The 5,000-nt window shown below is 41.6% G+C and overlaps 1 long non-coding RNA gene across 1 annotated transcript in view; it reads left to right on the forward strand.

Annotated features, from left to right (window-relative positions):
- Positions 1 to 4,848, forward strand: part of LOC134089643 (uncharacterized) — a 7,097-nt gene extending 2,249 nt beyond the window's left edge. Inside the window, exon 3 of the long non-coding RNA XR_009940095.1 lies at positions 4,095 to 4,848. This is a non-coding gene — a long non-coding RNA (uncharacterized LOC134089643). The remainder of the gene's footprint in view (positions 1 to 4,094) is intronic.
- Positions 4,849 to 5,000: the final 152 nt, after the last annotated feature.

Here is a 5,000-nt window from a genome sequence, read left to right on the forward strand (position 1 = left end):
TGTTGTGTGTCTGTTGTTTGTCTGTGAGGTCGTAGTGTGTTGTGTGTCTGTTGTCTGTCTTTGAGGCAGTGGTGTGTTTTCTGCCTCTCTCGGTGTGTTTTCCCGGCAGCTGTGTGTCTCACACTCTCTAGTCTGTCTCCCGCTTAATGACTTTAAAAATAAACCGCATAGGCGTCATGTAAGATGCCCGTTTCAATTAATACGAGATGTACATTAATATTCTTCATTACCTTTATGTAATTAGTTCTGTGTTGTGATTAGCACTGACTGATTCTGTCCTTTTTTTCTTTCTTTTTATCCTCTGTTGTGTGTGTGTGTGTGTGTGTGTGTGTGTGTGTGTGTGTGTGTGTGTGTGTGTGTGTGTGTGTGTTTGATGCTGTTGCAGCAGTAGAAGTGTATGTCTCTGTGAGGTAAAGAGCATTAGGCTTTCTTGAAGTTTCTTTTCTGCTCGTGAGCGTGTCCCCCGCCCGCCTGCCTGCCTACCTCCTCCTGACGTGTCTCTTAAAGGGAGCTTTGATGCACATCACCTCTGACGTGTGTGTGTGTGTGTGTCTGTGTGTGTGTGTGATGCACATCACCTCTGACAGCTTCTTAATGCACATCACACGCGACAGCTCCAGGATGCTACAGAGACGCCATTAATTAGCCAGGGCCACTTTATGCTATTAAGAGTATATGCACGTGTAATTGCCATAACTCCTCTGTAATCGCGAGCGAGCCAACGCGCGAGCTAACGAACGAGCGAGCGAGCGCACTTGTAGCAGGCGAGCGCCTCTCGGCAGCCATCACTTGGGCTGTTTTTTGGAGATGTTGGTTCCAGCAATTAGGCCTTCTTTTCATTTCCCAGATGACTCGGAAAACTTGCGCAGATTCTAATTGCTTTTAGCCACGCATATCTAATTTGTGTCTTTTTAGGTGTTAATTAGTAGGCGATTTGAGTTGACATCTTTATGTAGTTTGCTCTGCTGAAAAAATGTTGTTAGCAACTCACTAATGATTGTGAGTGTGTGTGTGTGTGTGTGTGTGTGTGTGTGTGCATGTGTGTGTGTCTTTTGTCTGTCCCTGTTTACTTGTGCATGCCTGTATCATATATGACACTTGTGTTAGTGTGTGCACTTTGGTATGTGTGTATGTGTTATCATGCTGGTGTGAGCAGTTTGTCTTCTCAGCTGTGTGTGTTTGTGTGCATGTGTGTATGTGTATGTGTGTGGGTGTGTAGGTGTGTGTGCAATTGCGTGAAAGTAAGTGTTAAGCAGAAATTCAAATGGAGTTGGAATTAATGGAGACAACATGTCAGATATTTTGGTGTGTGTGTGTGTGCGCGTGTGTGTGAAACAGGAAATGGAGTTCTGCTGGTGGTGACGGCAAGCTCCCGTGTTCCTTCATGTCACTGTCCTGTCATACGCCTGTAAAAATGGCAGACAGTGATACATGCTCTCCCCGATAACACCTCCTTCATACCATCCATCATCTCCACACACACGCACACACACACACACACACACACACACACACACACACACACACACACACACACACACACACACACACACACACACACACACACACAGAGACAGTCCTTAACACACAGACACATGCACATACACACACACACACACACACACACACACAGACACTACACTCACACACACACACACACACACACACACACACACACACACACACACACACACACACACACACACACACACACACACACTTGTTTGTGTTGTTTATTTATTTCTGCAGTGCTAAGGCCAAGTGTGGTTATTATTATTTAACTCATCAGCAGTTGACACCTGACACGTTTGTGTACCGTGCATTTCCCCACCAGTCGATGAGATGTAGAGGGCTGTGTGTGAGAGGGGTGTGTGTGAGGTGTGTGTGGGGGGGGGGGGTGAGGGAGAGAGAGAGGGTGTATTCAGGTAAAACACAGACACTTATGTGATCTTACAGCAGCACCTACAGTCACACAGGAGTACTGCAGTCACTGGCACAAATGCACATTGCGTGGTATGGACAGTAGTACCTGCAGTAGACACACACACACATGCATACACACATGTGAACACATACAAATAAACTCTCTCTCTCTCTCACACACACACACACACACACACACACACGTGTACGCATACAAATAAGCTCTCTCTCGCTCTCTCACACACACACACACACACACACACACACACACACACACACACATACCTACGCATGGGTACACATGCAAATAAGCTCACACACACACATGCATGTGTGCAGACAACCTAAACACTGATCCTGTAGAGGAACACAGAGTGCAGCTTGTGTGAGAGGCTTAATGTCTGAGAAAATACACAACAGTAGACATAATATAAATATAATATCATGTAACATAATATCATATAATCATACATCTGATATAATATAATTATAATAATGATACCATTATGTAATAATAATAATGTTAATAATATGATATAATAATATTAACAGGAGAGAGGAAATATAGAAAAGAAAAGCAAATAGTATGTTTGTGTGAGTAGTTTTCTATCTTTAATCTGCTATCTCATATTTGCTTTAACTCTGCACCCAAATAATAATGCTATGGGGATGTGGGTGTCCCTATTTTTGATTTAATGTTTCCCACTGCTCTCGTAAAAAAAATGGCTGTTACTTTAGAAGACATTCCACATCCACGCGGCCAAATTCCACCTGCCAGTATGCCATCTCCTTACTGTGCATCCTGCCAGCCTGAAAATAGTAGCAGTCTGAAAAACATCCAAAAAGCACAATAATGACTAACATATAAACCTCAAGTATAAAGCAGGTGTATGTGAAATGCAGTATATAAACTAGTATAGAACAGGTGTGTGTGAAATATATAACCCACGAGTATAAAACAGGTGTGTGTGAATAATGACAAAAAAGTGGGCACTCTGTACCATTGTATTATGTCTCACTGATACTCTAGTTGATGCAAATAACATGGCTCTTCAGAAAGTTCCATTTACATGAACGTGCGGAGGTCTGTGAAACCTATAGGCTACGATTACTTCCGCAAAGTATATCATCACCGCTGTCAATGGCAACGAATTCTGTGCTTTTGATTCACATCTTTCATGTCATTCTGCACTTCCGCACAAGTCTGTGCACTTGCAATGGAATTCCATAAGAAGTGAAAGTCAGCTAGTAAGACGTTGCTACGCGACACCTGAAACTGTCAAGTTCTATCTGTGTGGCAAACTATTTATTTTGTCAGCGGAAGCCACAAAACGGTAGAAAAAAAAACATTTTTAAAGACCCATTGTGTAAAGCTTCTTTTCTCATTCGGGCAAGTAGTCTTATAATAAGTAATAGGTCATTAAAAATAAGTCCCTTCAGGTTTTGTTTGCCTTGTTTGGACTTATTTTCTGATAATTAGCCACGTACAATAGATTATCATTTTCATAACCCATTATATGTGTGTGTATGTGTGTGTGTGTGTGTGTGTGTGTGTGTGTGTGTATTTCCTGGTATTGAAGCAGCCAATAGGAACTGGAACACACCCTTTAATGTTGTCCAGTCATGTTGTCTCTTGTACAGCTTCAGTGTTTGCCCCTCAGCATTTACCCCTCAGCATTTACCCCTCAGTGTTTGCCCCTCAGGGTCAGTGCTTTAGTATGATATGAATGCATTGTCTGTTGAGGTGCTCCTCTCCTGTGTGGACACATGGGGGCGCTGTTTCACAGGATGGATGTTCAGCACAGCAGCTTATGAATCTTCCCATGTAGTACTGTAGCACAGAGGGACACTTTTACACATAGCGGTCGGGGAGGATAATATACCGTAATTGCCTAACTATTAGCCGTGGCTTATACATTGATTTTGCAAAATGTTTCCAGCTATGAGGTTAATACATGGGGGTAGTTAATATGGTATTAATATGATTTTGTTTCTTTTAACTTGCATGTCCTCTGGTTTATACACAATGCAGCTAATGCACAGGAAATTACTGTAGGTTGTTAAATTGTGTATTTCCTGTCATATGTGCAGTGTGTTTGTGGTACAGTATCTGCTGTTATATACTGTATGTGAGATGTGTGTGAGTTTCTCTTCTCTCTTGTGTTTTTCAGTACCACTACACCTTTAACACAGAGTTCAGCATCAACTCTTAACTGGCCTCCACACACCCAGCCAGCTAACCGTGGAAGACGCACACACACACACACACACACACACACGCACGCACACACTCACACCTGCAGGACAGAGAGAGAATCATGGGATAGCCACCGAGGATGCTGGGTCTGTATTCATTGTATTCAATTAGCGTTCCCTTGACCTCGATGGATAACATCATGAGGCCGACATTTAGAGAATCAGAACTGCTCTTATTACGGAACATTTGTGGGTCATTTTTCCTGTAATTGCCTCAGGAATCTGGACCTTCCAAAGCAAAAAAAAAAAAAAAGATAATCTGTTAGTCCCTGATTGAAATTGATAATGCTGGAAAAATTTATGTTTGTGGTAAATAGATCCATGTTTTATGTAGTTTTTAATTAAAACAGTATTTATTATTTAAATGGCATTAAAGACATGTTTGATCTCATGTGAAATGCTGTATTGATGTATTGAAAGTGAAAAATAGTAGGATGTGTTTATAAAGAAACACACAGTCCATCCTTGATCCTGGTTGTGTTTCTGTCTTTCATTTGTCAACAATGGTCTTGTGTTTTAATTTTCCTAATTTTCTGAGGGGGAATTGTATATTTATATTTCCTGATTTTGACTTGACTTTGACAAACCTGGAAAACTTAAACCTTTACACACTTTTTGTTTATGAATATTTCCTGTTCTTTTGTACCCAGGTGGAACAGTCATGTGACCTCTGTACCAATAAAATGAACTCTGTCCCTGCATCTCAATATAAGCAGTCAGTTCAGACTAGGCCTCCTCCTTTCACTGGTGGACGAGTGGGTGTAGTTTGTTTTATTGTGTTTAATGTATGATCATATTTCCATTAGTACATTTTGGGCAGG

Source organism: Sardina pilchardus, chromosome 8 (assembly GCF_963854185.1).
Source record: "Sardina pilchardus chromosome 8, fSarPil1.1, whole genome shotgun sequence".
Lineage (NCBI taxonomy): Eukaryota > Metazoa > Chordata > Actinopteri > Clupeiformes > Clupeidae > Sardina > Sardina pilchardus.